Raw genomic sequence first — 20,274 nt, 5'->3', positions numbered from 1 at the left:
CTCCCACCCGCACAGCGCTGGTAAAGTGGCACTAAAACGAGCAGCGCTTTACCACTAACATGTCCTGCATCCAGTGTGAAGAACCTCTTAAAGGTCCTTGTTCCAGCAGTAGAAGAAATTGGGACATCCAGCAATCTGAGACTCTATAAGAGCAGTCAGAGTACATACCAGCAACCCCTGGGGACTACCCTCAAGAAGTACTTGCAACCCGCAGCTTCAGATGAGAGGGCCTCCACCTCTCTAGCCAAGGCTCCACAGGCATTTTCCTCCAGCAAGTTCTCCTTAACCACCTCAATACTGGGCACTTTTAAACCCTTCCTGCCCAGCCAATTTTCAGCTTTCAGCACTCTAGCACTTTGAATGACATTTGCAGGTCATCCAATACTGTACCCATATGACATTTGTATAATTTCTTTTTAGACAGATAGAGCTTTCTTTTGGTGGTATTTATTCACTATTGTTTTTTTTATTTCTTGTTAAACAAACAAATAAAGACCAAAAAGGTTTATGTTATGTAGCGCTGGCTCCTGACGAGCATGCGCTATATGTTTTTGAAAGTTAATATTCCTGAAACCACAGTTGGGTTTTGGGGCTAATTTTGCTAAATTATTATTTCAGCACCAGTCCAGCTGGGTTGCACTGGGCTCTCCTTGGCCGCAAGTGTTGCTGTCACCGCTGGCAAGTGTGAGAACACAGTTTAGCTGGATGCATTGAGTGTCACGTTTTTCTCGGAAACCAGCCCAGTGGGAGTGTTCTCCTGCTTTGCATTCTGGGAGGTGGTATTTAAGGTACTGACATCACATGCTACGGGGTTCCGTGCCAGAAGATTTTTCTGTCTGTTTGGTTCTGGTACTCCTGACCAGCCCCCATGGCCCTCCTGGCCTGGGGTGCGGTTCCATGCATTTCCAAATGTTGGGGCTGGATAGCCCGAGGCGAAGCAACTGCAGGGACAGGTCTGAATGGATATCGGGGCCTGGTGATTCAACGGTGGTCCGGTGCTGTCTCATCTAAGGAGAGGCCCAGAAACTGGAGAAGCATCCAGGGAAGGACTCTTCAGGAGAAGGCCATGCACAAGGCTGGCTTCTCTAAAGGAGCCTGGAGGCTCAGTTGAAGGACACTTCATGGATCTACACTCATACGGTATCGCCGGACCGGCTGAGAGATACTTTACTTAACACCCTACCGGCTGCTAGGCCTAGTGAGAGGAGGTCTATCCGAGGGTTGTGAAAATCCAGCTGTGAAATGGTTATTCTCTGAATTTCTTCTATAAATGACTTTCCATTTTTGGCAGTCCAAAGTACCTGAACTTCCTCCTAACCCTCTACCCTAAACTGAGAGATTCTGTTTCTACTTCAAATAAATAACCCAAAAGAAGATTCAGTGTCAGTTCCTACATTTCTTTGGGCTATCTACCACAGGAAACCCTAGACGGAGACGAGGTCAAGAAGGTAACGTTAAGTCCAATAAAACCAGCAGCTGCTTCAGAGGTCAGTGCTACAGTTACAAAGTAATTTTTCTCCTTCACTGATGTGCACTGATGGACACTGATAGGTGGCACTGATGGGCACTGATAGGTGGGACTAATAGGCAGCACTGATGGGCACTGGTCAGTACTGTTGAGGGTGCACTGATAATCAGGACACTCATGATCAGTGCCATGATTATCAGTGAAAATGCCCCCTGCCACATTTGCTGGTTACCGGCTCTTCTTTCCTCATGCTGTGACAGCGCGTGGTAAATGGAATGCCAATAACCAGCAAGTTTGTTTACTGTAATCAGTGATTGGAAACAGCTGATCACATGGTAAAGGGGCAATGTGATTGGTCATTTACCCCAATTTGTGCATTGATCACAGAGCATGCCAAAAGCACGCAGCAGGGGTTGTGGTTCCCAGAAGTAGACAACCACACTGTAGCTATTTTTCTCGTTCAAAAGTTTTTATTTTATGTTAAAATAAATTACATGTACAAAATATAAGACAAATTATTTGAAACCAAAAATAAAAAGACATATTGAAGTACGGATGATATAAAGCAAAGAAGAATTTCAAGATATTCTCGTGGGAATGACAAAAAATGGGCTTATATATTTTAGAATTTGAAAACATTCTTATAGCTGAGTTTTAAACATTTTAATCCCAAGAACATATAAATATGTCTAAAAGAAAATATATGATTTTAAAGTTTTGACCATAACTTCTAAAGTATGTTTATAGTAAGTATTATATAGTAAGGGAGGAACATAAAAGGTATATAGGAGGGGAAGGGGAGGGAATAATTCTCTGGAGGAGGTTTTATATATCAGCTAATGTTGTAATTCTATAAAAAATCTTAATCACCATAACAATAAAACTCGGTTATCAATATTATCTGACGTATAATATTTAATCCAGGGTTTCCATATGATATCAAACTTTGTGATCTGGTTTTTATCTATAGTGTCCATTTTAGCATGGATGAAAGATTGATTCATTCTACGTTTGGTTTCTGCAATATTCACCACGTCTGTTTTCCACGCATTGACTATAGTCTGCTTTGCGGCTATCAGGAGTGTAAGAACTAATTTAAATTGTTTCTGATTCAGAAAGGCTGGTTTTAAATTAAAGTGAGGTACCCCCTAAAAAAAAAAATTAAAAGTCAGCAGCTACAAATACTGCAGCTGCTGGCTTTTAATAATCGGACACTTACCTGCCCCAGGGTCCAGCGATGCGGGGGAATGAAGCCCCCCCTCGCTCCCCGCTCCGCTCGCGGTGCCGTCATGCATACTGTGGGCACCCGGTTGTGGCTTCACAGCCGGGCACCCACTGCGCATGTGCGAGCGGCGCAGGGCGCCGTGATACGCCGTACAGTCACCTGGGACACATGACAGGTCCCAGGTGAATGTGCGGCGTGAGGGGAAGTGATGTCACCAGCCCGGGCAATGAGGAAGGCAGATTACGAGGGACCCCCTAGCAACCGGTATTTAGAGGTGAGTAAAATTTTTTTTTTTTGCCAATTTTTTTTTTTTTTTTTTTTTACGAATTTTAAGCAGTTTTAATTTTTTGGTGGCAACACCACTTTAAGGAGAGCTATAATTGGGTCTGGAAAAATTGGACAATCAAAAAATGTTGTAATTATTAGAAAAATCTTTTTCCAAAATGATTGTACAATTGGGCAATGCCACCAGGTATGTATATAGGTACCGTTTTCTGGACAGCCACGAAAGCAGAGGCCAGTGTTGTCTGTTGAGAATTTGGCGATTCTCGCAGGAACCAAATACCAGCGTGTGAGAACTTTATATGATGATTCAGACGCCAATATATTTATAGAGGAAGATTTTGTGAAAGACAATATGTTGGACTAAGACCTAGAATCGATCGTACAATCCAAATCTTTTTCCCACTTGGCCACATATTTAGGTATAACAGTATTAGAATTAGATATCAATTGTGTATACAATGATGTAATACGACCTTTAGCATGTGGTTTCTTGAGACAAAATCTTTCAAATTGAGAAATATTATGTAAGTTTACATTTAAATTGAGAAGAGGAGTATACAATTTTTTGATTTGGAGATATCTGAATATTTCTGATTGTGTAAGTTTATATAATTTACATAGATCTGTAAAAGATTTTATTGATGTAGTTGAAGTTAAATTATACAGACAAGTGATACCAGCCTTAGACCAAGCTTTAAAGGTTTTGGGATATTTCCAGGCTGGGTAAAAAGTCGGATTCTTGTGAAAAGATAATAGCGGATTTTGTGGAGATTGCAGACCATGTGAATTTCTATACCTATCCCATATAGATAGAGAGTGCTTAGAAATGGGGTTATTTATAGACTTACGATTAGTGATGGACGAACGTTTCGCCCGGCGGTCGTTTCGCGGCGAATTTCCGACTTTCGCCGTCCGCGGGTTCGAACGCCTTTTTCCGTCGTTCGCCCCGGCGGACTTACGTGTTTAATGTATACAAGAACTTTAACCTTTCGTGACACGTTTATCATGTGTTACAGGACAACCAATTGAGACATGACAGCTCATGGACACTTGGACATTCCCCCTAACCTATAAATACACCCGATCCGGTGGCCATTTTACATTCTTTCTTCTGTCACTGTAGGGAAAGGATCCTGTGTGGAGTAGGGACAGAGAAAACGCTAGCTATTTGGTACACAAAAGTTCTTTTCAGGACTGGTATAGGTGTTAGGTCAGCAGCCTGAGTTTCTTTTGTCAGTTTAGATAAAGGGACAGAGCGCTGTATGCTGCTATTTTAGGGACAGCTCAGCCAGATTAGTCTTTCTTCATCATCATCATCATCATCATCATTAGCTGTTACTATCAGGTCCACAAAAGAGCTGTTCCAGCTAATCGTTCCAGCCTACTCTTTTTTGCCAATTTGTATAGGGACAGGCAGGAAGCAGTGTGTCAGGCAGTGAGGATAATTTTAAAGACTTGCTGTTACTATTAGTTCCACAAAGGTTCTTTTCAGGACTGGTATCAGTGGTACGGTAATAGGCTTGTACACGTATAATATTCTTTCTTCCAAATATAGAAAGAATATTATACTTGACTGCTGCCCTTCTGCTGCAGTCTGCTAATCATTCACAACTCACTTGTTCCACAAAGCTCTTTATCAGGACTGGTAACTTGGTCTGTCTAGGGTGCTACGGTACATAGGCTTGGGTGCGGTACAGTCTGCTGTTCTGTAAGGACCGCTATCGGTCCACAATACATAGGGTTGCCGTGCACTACTGCTGACCGCTGCCCTATACTGCAGCAGTCCTTCAGCGGTATAGGGACTGACGCACAGTCTGCTAAACACTAATACACAACCTGCTTGGTCCACAAAAGTTCTTATAAGGACTGGTAACTTGGTATAGGGTGCTACGGTACATAGGCCTGAGTGCGTTACAGTCTGCTGTTCTGTAAGGACCGCTATCGGTCCACAATACATAGGGTTGCCGTGCACTACTGCTGACCGCTGCCCTATACTGCAGCAGTCCTTCATTGGTATAGGGACTGACGTACAGTCTGCTAATCACTAACACACAACCTGCTTGGTCCACAAAAGTTCTTATAAGGACTGGTAACTTGGTATAGGGTGCTACGGTACATAGGCCTGAGTGCGTTACAGTCTGCTGTTCTGTAAGGACCGCTATCGGTCCACAATACATAGGGTTGCCGTGCACTACTGCTGACCGCTGCCCTATACTGCAGCAGTCCTTCAGCGGTATAGGGACTGACGCACAGTCTGCTAAACACTAACACACAACCTGCTTGGTCCACAAAAGTTTTTATAAGGACTGGTAACTTGGTATAGGGTGCTACGGTACATAGGCCTGAGTGCAGTACAGTCTGCTGTTCTGTAAGGACCGCTATCGGTCCACAATACATAGGGTTGACGTGCACTACTGCTGACCGCTGCCCTATACTGCAGCAGTCCTTCAGCGGTATAGGGACTAAGAGTTTTGTCACAGGGTGATTTAAAAAATGACAGGCAGAGGAAGAGGCAGGCCCTTCCGCAGGGGTGGTAGGGGTAGGGCAGGAGCAACAGCCTTGAGCCAAAGTGGGAAGTTGCAGAAGGTGCGTTCAATTACTTTAAAGGACGCACCAGACTTGGTTGAGTGGCTCACTCAGCCTTATTCTTCTGCACCCTCCTCATCCTCTCGATCTGCACCCTCTTCTTCACTCTCTGCTATGTGCACCCCCAAAGACACTACCACCAACAACACCACCACCACCACATACCTTCCGCTTGAGTGCAAATGGGGGCCTTCATGCTCCAGTGTTTTAATAGGGACCCCCGTATAAAAAGCATGAGGGTCAAGGACCAGTACTGGGTGGCAACGTACTTAGATCCCCGGTACAAACACAAAATGGCGGAAATGTTACCGCCGTCGCAGAGGGCTGTCAGAATGCAGCACTTCCAGGCCTTGCTTCGAGAAATGCTGCATTCTGCTTTTGCGTGCGCTGGCAGAGGAGCAATTCCCACTCCCAGAGAAGGATTTGCGGGTACCAATCCAACAGCGCCTGCAAGAAGAGGCCGGTTTGAAGATGTGTTGGTGACTTCGGATATGAGGTCATTCTTTCAGCCGACCCATCGACAGGTGTCATCCGGATCCAGCATCAGGGAACGCCTAGACCGTCAGGTGTCCGACTACATTGGGTTAACGGCCGATGTGGACGCTCTGAGGAGTGATGAACCCCTAGACTACTGGGTGGGCAGGCTTGACCTCTGGCCAGAGCTTGCCCAATTTGCAATCGAACTGTTGGCTTGCCCCTCATCCAGTGTCCTGTCCGAAAGGACGTTCAGCGCAGCAGGGGGGATTGTGACCGATAAGCGTACTCGCCTAGCTCACGACAGTGTTAACTACCTCACATTTCTAAAAATGAATGAGGCATGGATCTCGGAGGAATTCAACACATGTGATCAGTAGACCATGTATATGTCTATAAACAATTTTTGGAATCAAGCACACAGACCTTCTTAATTCATTTGGCTCACTTCCCTGACCCAAAAAAGCACACCGTACTATATGCCCCTACCCTCCTCTTTGAAGAGGTTGAGCGGTGTCATATTTCTACTGGGGCTGCTTATTATGAGGGGTTCCCACCATCCCTGTGCTGTGCTGACTTCCTCCTGGGTGTTCTTATTATGAGGGGCTCCCACCATCCCTGTGCTGTGCTGACTTCCTCCTGGGGGTTCTTATTATGAGGGGATCACACCATCCCTGTGCTGTGCTGACTTCCTCCTGGGGCTGCTTACGGTGCTGCTGTCAGCGCTGTATGTCACGGAGCTGCTGTCAGCGCTGTATGTCACGGAGCTGCTGTCAGCGCTGTATGTCACGGAGCTGCTGTCAGCGCTGTATGTCACGGAGCTGCTGTCAGCGCTGTATGTCACGGAGCTGCTGTCAGCGCTGTATGTCACGGAGCTGCTGTCAGCGCTGTATGTCACGGAGCTGCTGTCAGCGCTGTATGTCACGGTGCTGCTGTCAGCGCTGTATGTCACGGAGCTGCTGTCAGCGCTGTATGTCACGGAGCTGCTGTCAGTGCTGTATGTCACGGAGCTGCTGTCAGCGCTGTATGTCACGGAGCTGCTGTCAGCGCTGTATGTCACGGAGCTGCTGTCAGCGCTGTATGTCACGGAGCTGCTGTCAGCGCTGTATGTCACGGAGCTGCTGTCAGCGCTGTATGTCACGGTGCTGATGTCAGTGCTCTGTATTACGGTGCTGCTGTCAGTGCTCTGTATCTCCTGCACCCTCTTGTTTGCCTACCCTGGTCCCTGACCTTCCCTCTCCTCCATTGCCTTCATTAGCTCCATAGTCCTGAATTGTCAGAACAATTTCCCAAATAAAAAAAAAATGCTTGTAGTTATCGATCCCAAATTCACCTCATACATGTATTATGCTATTGTCCAGGTGGTGGGACTACGTGCTACCCCCTAATAATTACCCCGTGGCCGCAAATTCGACCTAAAGGTTTGCGAAATTCGCCTCCCATTGAAGTCAATGGAGCCCGCGGCGAACGGTCGTTTTCGCGAACGTTTGTGTCCGTTCGCGTTTCGCGTTCGCGAAACGTCCCGTCGGAAGTTCGTCCATCACTACTTACGATCTGCAGGTTGTAACCATAATATATTGTTTATAGGAAGAGGATCACTATCTACAGCTTCAATGAGAACCCATAAAGGAATCTCTGTAGAAGAGTGATATTTTGTTAATTGAGATAATTGAGCTGCCTTATAATATATGTTAAAGTCAAACCACCCAAAGCTTTGGGGAGAACAAGTGTTTTTTTGTGAAGTCTGGGTTTTATTTTCCCCCAAGTAAATTTCGTTACTTTTTGTTGAATCAGCCTAAGAAAATATGCAGGAATATGAATCGGGAGAGTTCTGAATAAATATAAAAATTTCGGAAGAACAGACATTTTTATGATATTGATTTTCCCAAACCATGATATCGGCATTGATGACCAATTAGATAAGGACCTTGTAATATTTTTTAATAGAGCTGGGTAGTTAGCTGCAAATAAATCGGAGGGGTTAGGAGTAAACTGCACACCCAGATATGGGAGGCTATGATCTACCCACTTAAAGGGTAGTGAATTTTGTAAAGATTGTTTATCTTTCTCGACAAGTGAAATGTTTAATGCTGAAGATTTTTGAATATTGACCTTAAGGCCCGAAATAAATGAGAATTCTTGTAGTACAACCATAAGATTTGGGGCCGAAACATGTGGAGAAGATAGAAAAAGGAGAATATCGTCTGCGAATAAACAGAGCTTATGATGAAAGCCACCCATTTCAATACCTGTTATAGTGGGTTCCATTCTAATTCTTTGTGCTAAAGGTTCAATGAGTAAAGTAAATAATAATGGCGAAAGTGGACATCCTTGACGAGTCCCCCTCAGTATATTAAACTCGTCCGATTTTTACCCTGCATATCTGATATAAGCTTTGGGATCTTGATACAAATTAGAGATCCATCGTAAAAAATTAGGGCCGAATCCCCATTTGGAAAGGGTATAGTTCATATATGACCATGATACTGTGTCAAAAGCTTTCATAATATCCAAAGAAAGAAAACAAGTGGGAATACGTCTTTTTTTAGTGGCATGTGACAGGAGTGTTGCCCGTCTAATATTATCTCCTGCTTGACGTAATGGAATGAAGCCCACTTGATCACGATGTATAAGATTGCCTATAATAGTATTTAATCTGTTAGCTAGAATTTTGGCTAAAATTTTTATGTCCAAATTTAGTAACGAAATAGGGCGATAATTAGACCATATTGAATCGTCTGTGTGAGGTTTAGGGAGCATACAGATAATTGCAGTCAGGGTTTCTCTTCTAACAGAATGACCTTCCAAAAGGGAATTAAAAGTGTTTGTCAAGACTGGAGATAGGGTGTCTACAAACGTTTTGTAATACAGCGCAGAAAAAGCATCAGGACCTGGCCTTTTATTTAGTTTCAGATTTTTGATAACTTCAGATACCTCTATAATTGACACTGGTTCCTCCATCATTTCCATTTGTGTTTTAGATGGTCTCGGTAGAGATATATGAGAGAAAAAAATCATTCGCTCTAGAAGGGTCCAACTCATTATTAGAAGAGTATAAATTTTTTAATTGTGTTTTGAATTTTTGTAATATTTTTAAAGGATTATTTGTGTATACCCCCCTAGAGATTTTCAGACGTATCGGTTTCGTTGGGTTCTGGCAGGATTTTAATGCTCTGGCTAATAGTGTGTGAGGTTTATTCGCATTGATATAGAAATTGTGTTGTGATCTCTTGATGGTTTTATCCACTGCTTCAGTAAGGAATAGATCAAATTCCAATTTAGCTTTGTCAAGATTTATTTTTGATAAAGAAGAAGGGTTATTTTGGAATGCTGTGTGACATTTATTGAAATTTTTTTCTAAAGTCTGACAAAGGATTTTCCGCTCTCTGTTGAATATGTTTGCTTGCTGTAGACATATGCCACGGAGAACAGGTTTGTGTGCTTCCCATAATGTAGTTGGAGAGATGTCAGGTGTGGAGTTATATTTTATATAATCTTTGAGCGCAATTTCAATATTATTTTTATGAGCTGGATTTTTGAGTAGGAAATCTCTTAATATCCATGTTGGTTTTTTATTTTTTGGAATTATAGAGGCAACAGTAATGTAGAGTGCACTATGGTCGGACCATGGGATGGGAATAATTTTTGTAGATATTATTTCTGGAATTAGCCCTATGGACATAAATATATGGTCTATCCTAGAGAATGAGCGGTGAGGGAACGAGTAATGTGTGTATTGTCTCTTGGTTGGATTCAATTCTCTCCAAGTATCTACTAGGTTAATGTTTTGTAATTAGTTTTGATAAGAGTTGTTTGTCTGCTGTATGTGACTGTGGGATTGGTGATTTATCCAAAAATGGAAATATGGTCTGATTAGAATCTCCACATAGAATTGTAGCAGCTATTTTGTGGTGTTCTATAGTTTGAAATAAATGAGAAAGAAAAGAAATAGGATTTTTGTTAGGAGCGTAGTATGATGTAATGGTGATAGCGGTATCAAGTAGGTGTCCTTTAAGAATCAAGTAACGACCTTCTGGATCCTTGATTTCCTTCATTAGTGAAAATGGTGTATTGCGATGGAAATCTATAAGCACGCCTCGTTTTTTAGAGGAGGCCGAAGCTGTGTATACTTGGGGGTAGTCTTTACTGAAAAATTTGGGAGTGGATTGTGACGCAAAATGAGTCTCTTGGAGGCAAACTATATGTGCTTTTTTGGATGAAAATGTGCGGAAGGCTTTAGTGCGTTTGTGTGGAACGTTTAGTCCCTGAGTATTAATGATATGATGTTTAATGGGGCCATGGAGTTGGGAAAAGTAAATATATGTTGGTGTTTATGTAAGAACGTGTGTCATATAAGAAATTATTTGTCTCCAGTAGGGATGAGCTTTGAGTTCGAGTCGAACTCATGTTCGACTCGAACATTGCCTGTTCGCCTGTTCAGCGAACAGTGAACAATTTGGGCTGTTCGCAGCAAATTCAAAAAGCCGAAACACCCTTTACAAGTCTATGGGAGAAATCTAAAGTGCTATTTTTAAAGGGTAATATGCAGGTTACTGTCCTAAAAAGTGTTTGGGGACCTGGGTCCTGCCCCAGGGGACATGGATCAATGCAAAAAAAAGTTTTAAAAACTGACGTTTTTTCAGGAGCAGTGATTTTAATAATGATTAAAGTGAAACAATAAAAGTGTAATATTCCTTTAAATTTCGTAGCTGGGGGGTATCTATAGTATGCCTGTGAAGGGGCGCATGTTTCCCATGCACAAAGTGTCATTTGTGCAGGTAAAAAAGTCTTTTAAAATCACTTGCGGCTAAATTGTCGGCTCCCGTAATACAGAGAACATTACTTTAACACTGTACACAAATAACAGTGTAGCAGGATACATGTCTAAGTTTGTAAAGAAAGATTCTTTATTTGCAGATATTTATAAAGAAAAGAAAGAAAAATTATTATTTTTTTTCCAAATTTTTGGTATTTTTTTCATTTATTTTACAATTATATTTTAAATATTTTTGAATATGTAATTTATAGGTATGTGTGGTTAATACTGAATCACTTGTTTGTACAGAATAGCAGCCAGTAGTGCAAAGATCATTAGCAGCAAAGGTGCATCTGTGAGTGTGTTGGCCAAGCAAAGCAACACATTTCAGGGCACCACCACCTTTGTCAAGTTTCTTTGGTAGCTACAGACCTAAATACATAGTTCCCAACTGTCCCTGATTTTGAGGAACGGTCCCTCTGTCCCCCTCATTTGTCCCTCATTTTGTTCTGATCTATAAAGTTTTTATAAAATGAACTACTTATCAATCAAATAATGGTTCCCAGTGCTAAGCCTTTCATTTAATTTATGAATGGCTGTATTTGTAAAGTTCAAAAAACAGTATAAAGGCACAATAATGGGAAAAAAGCACTTGTTTGTTTTACCAATAATTTTTTTGTACAATTCAAAGTGTGGCAGGGGTGGGGGGGGGTGGTTCGTAATTTTGGTGGTAGGTGTCCCTCATTCCCATTTCAAAAAGTCGGGGAGTATATAAATGATGGCAAAAATTTAAGGCTATGGTGACTCAACGAGAATGCTGTTGACAGTGAGGAGCTCATGACCTAGATCAAGAGACACACATGAGGATATGCAATTAAAGTAGTAAGGTCATTTGCACATCATATTGACTCAAAACAGTCTTTGGGCATTGTCTTGGCAACTAGGTTTGTTTTGGGAGGTATGGGGGTGTATTTATTATAGTTACATTTTATTTCATGGAGTTTTCCTTGTATGTACAGGTGATAATCGAAAAATTAGACTATCGTGCAAAAGTTCATTTATTTCACTAATGCAACTTAAAAGGTGAAACTAATATATGAGATAATATATGAGATTGACTCATTACACGACTCATTTAGGACTTTCAGAAGGAGTGGACTGAGGCTAGAGTCAGTGCATCAAGAGCCACCACACACAGACGGATCCTGGACATGGGCTTCCAACGTCGTATTCCTCTTGTCAAGCAGCTTCTGAACAACAAACAACGTCAGAAGTGTCTTACCGGGGCAAAAGAAAAACAGACCTGTTCAGTGGTCCAAAGTCCTCTTTTTCTGATGGGAGCAAATTTTGCATCTCATTTGGAAACCAAGGACCCAGAATATGGAGGAAGAATAGAGAGGCACACACTGCAAGATGCAGTGTGAAGTTTCCACAGTCTGTGTTGGTTTGGGGAGCCATGTCATCTGCTGGGGTTGGTACACTGTGCTTCATTAAGTCCAGGGTCAATGCAGCCGTTTACCAGGAGATTTTGGAGCACTTCATGCTTCCTTCCACAGATGAGCGCTATGGGAATGCTGACTTAATTTTCCAGCAGGACTTGGCGCCTGCCCACACTGCCAACGCACCAGAACCTGGTTCAATGACCGTGGGATTACTGTGCTTGATTGGCCAGCAAACTCACCTGACCTGAACCCCATACAGAATCTATGGGGTAGACATGGGCGCCGTCAATAAATTTGTTTCGTTCTGTTCCATTTCTATTCGTAAAAAAATTAATTCGTACTTCATATTTCGTGTCCAAAATTCAGTTGTTTCATACGAAATACGAATTGTCATTCGTTCGTTCTTTACAATGAGTTTAAAGGCAAAAACATTGTTCATTATGCTTATTATGACTTGCAGAAGACTTTTGTGATAGAAGTCAATGTAAGTTGCCTGAATACATTGGTGAAGCACTTTCCTCCTCTCTGGGCAGGCTGCCAAGAAAAGATCAAAGTGATACAATGTTTCTTCTTCAATGGGCTGAACTCCTGTGTAGAAGTTCTCAGTTTAACCATTTAAAGACTAAATCTTTTCTGACACTTGTTGCTTACAAGTAAAAATCCAGTATTTTCTGCTAGAAAATCACTCAGAAGCCCCAACAATTATATATATTTTTTTAGCAGAGACCCTAGGGAATAAAATAGCGGTTGTTGCAATATTTTATGTGACGCGGTATTTGCGCAAAGGTCTTTCAAACGCAAGTTAGCCCTTTTTTTTCTGTCGACCTCTAGAGAGCACTGACATTAGCAGCGTGACATACAGCAATGAGACCTGCACCGTGATAGAGTGATCTGACACCAGCACCGTGATAGAGAGCACTGACATCAGCAGCGTGACATGCAGCAATGACACCTGCACCATGATAGAGTGATATGACACCAGCACCGTGATAGAGAGCACTGACATCAGCAGCGTGACATAAAGCACTGACACCAGCACCGTGATATACAGCACTGACACCAGCACCGTGATAGAGAGCACTGACATCAGCAGCGTGACATAAAGCACTCACACCAGCACTGTGATATACAGCACTGACACCAGCACCGTGATATACAGCACTGACACCTGCACCGTAAGCAGCCCCAGGAGGAAGTCAGCATAGCACAGGGATGGTGGGAGCCCCTCATAATGAGCATAGCACAGGGATGGTGGGAGCCCCTCATAATGAGCATAGCACAGGGATGGTGGGAGCCCCTCATAATATGCACAGCAGAGGTACAGCCCCAGGAGGAAGTCAGCACAGCACAGGGATGGTGGGAGCCCCTCATAATAAGCAGCCCCAGGAGGAAGTCAGCACATCACAGGGATGGTGAACTTTGCAAACCTACAGGTCATATTTGCAGCCACAAAATAATTACTAGCTGTGCACACATAGTCCCAGCACATGGCCAATGACATAACACACGTATGAGGTGAATCTGGGATCAACAACTACAAGCATTCTTTTTTTATATGTGAAATTCTGAAAATTCAGGAATCTTGAGATAATCGAGGCGAGGGAAGGTCAGGGTAGGCAAAGAAGAGGGTGCAGGAGATGATCACCAGCACCAGCACCGTGATATAGAGCACTGACACCTGCACCGTGATAGAGTGATTTGACACCAGCACCATGACATAACACATGTATGAGGTGAATCTGGGATCGACAACTACGAGCATTCTTTTTTTATATGTGAAATTCTGAAAATTCAGGAATCTTGAGATAATGGAGGCGAGGGAAGGTCAGGGTAGGCAAAGAAGAGGGTGCAGGAGATGATCACCAGCACCAGCACCGTGATATAGAGCACTGACACCTGCACCGTGATAGAGTGATCTGACACCAGCACCGTGATAGAGAGCACTGACATCAGCAGCGTGACATAAAGCACTGACGCCAGCGCCGTGATATACAGCATTGACACCTGCACCGTAAGCAGCCCCAGGAGGAAGTCAGCATAGCACAGGGATGGTGGGAGCCCCTCATAATAAGCAGCCCCAGGAGGATGTCAGCACAGCACAGGGATTGTGGGAGCCCCTCATAATGAGCATGATCACGGTGCAGGTGTCAGTGCTCTATATCACGGTGCTGGTGCTGGTGATCATCTCCTGCGCCCTCTTCTTTGCCTACCCTGACTTTCCCTCGCCTCCATTATCTCAAGATTCCTGAATTTTCAGAATTTCACATATAAAAAAAGAATGCTTGTAGTTGTCGATCCCAGATTCACCTCATACATGTGTTATGTCACGGTGCTGGTGTCAGATCACTCTATCACGGTGCAGGTGTCAGTGCTCTATATCACGGTGCTGGTGTTGGTGATCATCTCCTGCGCCCTCTTCTTTGCCTACCCTGACCTTCCCTCACCTCCATTATCTCAAGATTCCTGAATTTTCTGAATTTCACATATAAAAAAAGAATGCTTGTAGTTGTCGATCCCAGATTCACCTCATACATGTGTTATGTCACGGTGCTGGTGTCAGATCACTCTATCACGGTGCAGGTGTCAGTGCTCTATATCACGGTGCTGGTGTCAGTGCTGTATATCACGTGCTGGTGTCAGTGCTGTATATCACTGTGCTGGTGTCAGTGCTTTATGTCACGCTGCTGATGTTAGTGCTCTCTATCACGGTGCTGCTGTTAGATCACTCTATCACGGTGCAGGTGTCATTGCTGTATGTCGCGCTGCTGATGTCAGTGCTCTCTATCACGGTGCTGGTGTCAGATCACTCTATCACGGTGCAGGTGTCATTGCTGTATGTCACGCTGCTGAAGTCAGTGCTCTCTATCACGGTGCTGCTGTCAGATCACTCTATCACGGTGCAGGTGTCATTGCTGTATGTCACGCTGCTGATGTCAGTGCTCTCTATCACGGTGCTGGTGTCAGATCACTCTTTCACGGTGCAGGTGTCATTGCTGTATGTCACGCTGCTGATGTCAGTGCTCTCTAGAGGGCTAACTTGCGTTTGAAAGACCTCTGCGCAAATACCGCGTCACATAAAATATTGCAACAACCGCTATTTTATTCCCTAGGGTCTCTGCTAAAAAAATATATATAATTTTTGGGGCTTCTGGGTGATTTTCTAGCAGAAAATACTGGATTTTTACTTGTAAGCAACAAGTGTCAGAAAAGATTTAGTCTTTAAATGGTTAAACTGAGAACTTCTACACAGGAGTTCAGCCCATTGAAGAAGAAACATTGTATCATTTTGTTCTTTTCTTGGCAGCCTGCCCAGAGAGGAGGAAAGTGCTTCAATGATGTCTTCAGGCAACTTACATTGACTTCTATCACAGAAGTCTTTTACAAGTCATAATAAGCATAATGACTAAGTCGTCGTCCGAAATCTGGAATTCGTAAACAAAAGTTCGTATTCCGTACAGAATTCGGACGCACGGCAATTCGTATTTCGGATCCTCCCGAACGTATTGAGATTCATATGAAACGAATCGCACATGTCTACTATGGGGCATTGTCAAGAGAAAGATGAGAGACATGAGACCGAACAATGCAGAAGAGCTGAAGGCCGCCATTGAAGCATCCTGGTCTTCCATAACACCTCAGCAGTGCCACAGGCTGATAGCTTTCATGCCACGCTGCATTAAGGCAGTAATTACTGCAAAAGGGGCCCAAACCAAGTACGGACTACATATGCATGCTTATACTTTTCAGAGGTCCGATATTGTTCTATGTACAATCCTTATTTTATTGATTGAATGTAATATTCTAATTTTCTGAGATTGTGGACTTGGGGTTTTCATGAGCTGTAAGCCATAATCATCACAATTATGACAAATCATGGTTTGAACTATCTTGCTTTGCATGTAATGAGTTTATCTCATATATTAGTTTTACCTTTTACGTTGCATTAGTGAAATAAATGAACTTTGGACGATAGACTAATTTTTCGAGTATCACCTGTATGCCTGGTTTTTCTTTTTTTTTTTTGTAAATTGATTTTATTTAACCATTTGTGTATTGTTGCATAAATATTTTTTAATGTTTGTAAAAAAATTTATAAAATATTTTAAAATTATGAGGGCATGTTATTTGGCACACAAACAGAACCAAAATAGTTGAATGAATGGTGTTCCAGTAACCCTTAGAAGCCATTTAAAGCCCATTGCACCCTTTAAGTGATTTTAAATCCTTACATTTATTAAGCATTTTCAGCAGCTGATATAAATATTTACTTAGTATGTGGGTTTTTCATCTTTTACTCCTTGCCTTTGTTCAGTTTTAGGCTGGGGCCATAATTACTGCACAATCTTTCTGATTTCAGGATGGCACATTTTTTATACAGAGTCCTATGGAGCCATCTTTGTATGCACACTACTGGGTGGATCTAGATCAGTTTCTCCCTACTCTGTGTGGATCAATAGAAAGACACAGCCTATAGCCTAGGATGGCAAGGCACTCACTTGCCCCTACCTACTCCATGCTCATAGCCTGCTAGAAACTGCAATGTCTCCTGTTACCTCTTCCCAGTTAATTACTCAGTGCATATACCCACAGAGACATTGAAAGAGTAGGAACCATCAGGAGTAGGGATGAGCTTCGAGTTCGAGTCGAACTCATGTTCGACTCGAACATTGCCTGTTCGCCTGTTCAGCGAACAGTAAACAATTTGGAATGTTCGCGGCAAATTCGAAAAGCCGGAACACCCTATACAAGTCTATGGGAGAAATCTAAAGTGCTAATTTTAAAGGGTAATATGCAGGTTACTGTCCTAAAAAGTGTTTGGGGACCCGGGTCCTGCCCCCAGGGGACATGGATCAATGCAAAAAAAAGTTTTTAAAATGGCAGTTTTTTCAGGAGCAGTGATTTTAATAATGATTAAAGTGAAACAATAAAAGTGTAATATTCCTTTAAATTTCGTAGCTGGGGGGTATCTATAGTATGCCTGTGAAGGGGCGCATGTTTCCCATGCTTAGTGCTTAGAACTGTCCTTGCACTCATTAGTGCAGGAAAAAAAGTCTTTTAAAATCACTTGCGGCTATATTGTCGGCTCCCCCGTAATACAGAGAACACTCAATGAGTGTTCTCTGTATTAGCCGACAATTCATTCATTCATTGATTTAAAAAAAAAAAAAAAAAGCGTGGGGGTTCCCCTAAATTCAATTACCAGGCCCTTCAGGTCTGACATGAATATTAAGGGGAACCCTGTGTCAAATTTAAAAAAAAAATTGATGTGGGGGTCCCCCTAAATATCCATACCAGACCCTTCAGGTCTGATATGGATATTAAGGGGAACCCCGCATCAAACCCGCAACAAATCGAACCCCTGGCTCCCTTCACCAGCGTCAGAGGGGGCGGGTGGCCCCGCCCTCCTAATATAAGAAACATCAGCGCTGGGATCTCCGCAGTGTCTCTGCAGTGGAGACAGAAGACGGATGTATGGACAGCGCTGGACTGAGAGATCCCCCGTCACTGGATATGATCATCCATCGCTGGACCCCGGAGATTCGTCGCTGGATAGCAAGAGTGGATTAGCACCGCTGGAATCTTTCTTTAATTTTTTTTATTTTTAATAAAGGAATTTTTCAAAAGTGTGTTTGTCTTATTTAACCATTTTTACACTTTCTTTGTGAAATGGTAGGGGTACTTTTGTACCCCCTTACCATTTCAAACAGGGGGGGGCGCACTCTTGCCCCCCCTCTTTTCCTGCGGCCTGCCAGGTTGCGTGCTCGGATAAAGGGTCTGGTATGGATTTTTAGGGGGACCCCACGTCAATTTTTTTAAAAAATTTGATGCGGGGTTCCCCTTAATATCCATATCAGACCTGAAGGGTCTGGTATGGATATTTAGGGGGACCCCCACGTCAATTTTTTTTTTTAATTTGACACGGGGTTCCCCTTAATATCCATGTCAGACCTGAAGGGCCTGGTAATTGAATTTAGGGGAACCCCCACTCTTTTTTTTTTTTTTTTTAATCAATGAATGAATGAATTGTCGGCTAATACAGAGAACACTCATTGAGTGTTCTCTGTATTACGGGAGCCGACAATTTAGCTGCAAGTGATTTTAAAAGACTTTTTTTCCTGCACAAATGACACTTTGTGCACAGGAAACATGCGTCCCTTCACAGGCATACTATAGATACCCCCCAGCTACGAAATTTAAAGGAATATTACACTTTTATTGTTTCACTTTAATCATTATTAAAATCACTGCTCCTGAAAAAACTGCCATTTTTAAAACTTTTTTTTGCATTGATCCATGTCCCCTGGGGCAGGACCCAGGTCCCCAAACACTTTTTAGGACAGTAACTTGCATATTACCCTTTAAAATGAGCACTTTAGATTGTGAACGTTCGAGTCCCATAGACTTTAATAGGGTTCTAAAGTTCACACGAAGTTTAGGTCTGTTCGCCGGTTCTGGTGCGAACCGAACAGGGGGGTGTTCGGCTCATCCCTAGTCTCCAGAGTATAGGGGTGGAGGGAGGGAGGGGAAAGGAGATAATGACTGAAAAAGAAAATACAATTAATATACAATATTGAAATATATCTTAACATATCTAGTGATGGACGAACGTTTCGCCCGGCGGTCGTTTCGCGGCGAATTTCCGACTTTCGCCGTCCGCGGGTTCGAACGCCTTTTTCCGTCGTTCGCCCCGGCGGACTTACGTGTTTAATGTATACAAGAACTTTAACCTTTCGTGACACGTTTATCATGTGTTACAGGACAACCAATTGAGACATGACAGCTCATGGACACTTGGACATTCCCCCTAACCTATAAATACACCCGATCCGGTGGCCATTTTACATTCTTTCTTCTGTCACTGTAGGGAAAGGATCCTGTGTGGAGTAGGGACAGAGAAAACGCTAGCTATTTGGTACACAAAAGTTCTTTTCAGGACTGGTATAGGTGTTAGGTCAGCAGCCTGAGTTTCTTTTGTCAGTTTAGATAAAGGGACAGAGCGCTGTATGCTGCTATTTTAGGGACAGCTCAGCCAGATTAGTCTTTCTTCATCATCATCATCATCATCATCATTAGCTGTTACTATCAGGTCCACAAAAGAGCTGTTCCAGCTAATCGTTCCAGCCTACTCTTTTTTGCCAATTTGTATAGGGACAGGCAGGAAGCAGTGTGTCAGGCAGTGAGGATAATTTTAAAGACTTGCTGTTACTATTAGTTCCACAAAGGTTCTTTTCAGGACTGGTATCAGTGGTACGGTAATAGGCTTGTACACGTATAATATTCTTTCTTCCAAATATAGAAAGAATATTATACTTGACTGCTGCCCTTCTGCTGCAGTCTGCTAATCATTCACAACTCACTTGTTCCACAAAGCTCTTTATCAGGACTGGTAACTTGGTCTGTCTAGGGTGCTACGGTACATAGGCTTGGGTGCGGTACAGTCTGCTGTTCTGTAAGGACCGCTATCGGTCCACAATACATAGGGTTGCCGTGCACTACTGCTGACCGCTGCCCTATACTGCAGCAGTCCTTCAGCGGTATAGGGACTGACGCACAGTCTGCTAAACACTAATACACAACCTGCTTGGTCCACAAAAGTTCTTATAAGGACTGGTAACTTGGTATAGGGTGCTACGGTACATAGGCCTGAGTGCGTTACAGTCTGCTGTTCTGTAAGGACCGCTATCGGTCCACAATACATAGGGTTGCCGTGCACTACTGCTGACCGCTGCCCTATACTGCAGCAGTCCTTCATTGGTATAGGGACTGACGTACAGTCTGCTAATCACTAACACACAACCTGCTTGGTCCACAAAAGTTCTTATAAGGACTGGTAACTTGGTATAGGGTGCTACGGTACATAGGCCTGAGTGCGTTACAGTCTGCTGTTCTGTAAGGACCGCTATCGGTCCACAATACATAGGGTTGCCGTGCACTACTGCTGACCGCTGCCCTATACTGCAGCAGTCCTTCAGCGGTATAGGGACTGACGCACAGTCTGCTAAACACTAACACACAACCTGCTTGGTCCACAAAAGTT

The sequence above is a fragment of the Lithobates pipiens genome, unplaced genomic scaffold (genome assembly GCF_037356315.1).
Source record: "Lithobates pipiens isolate NorthernLeopardFrog02 unplaced genomic scaffold, aLitPip1_a1.2 Scaffold_8, whole genome shotgun sequence".
NCBI classification, from domain to species: Eukaryota; Metazoa; Chordata; class Amphibia; order Anura; family Ranidae; genus Lithobates; species Lithobates pipiens.
Note: the sequence above shows the minus strand (reverse complement) of the source record.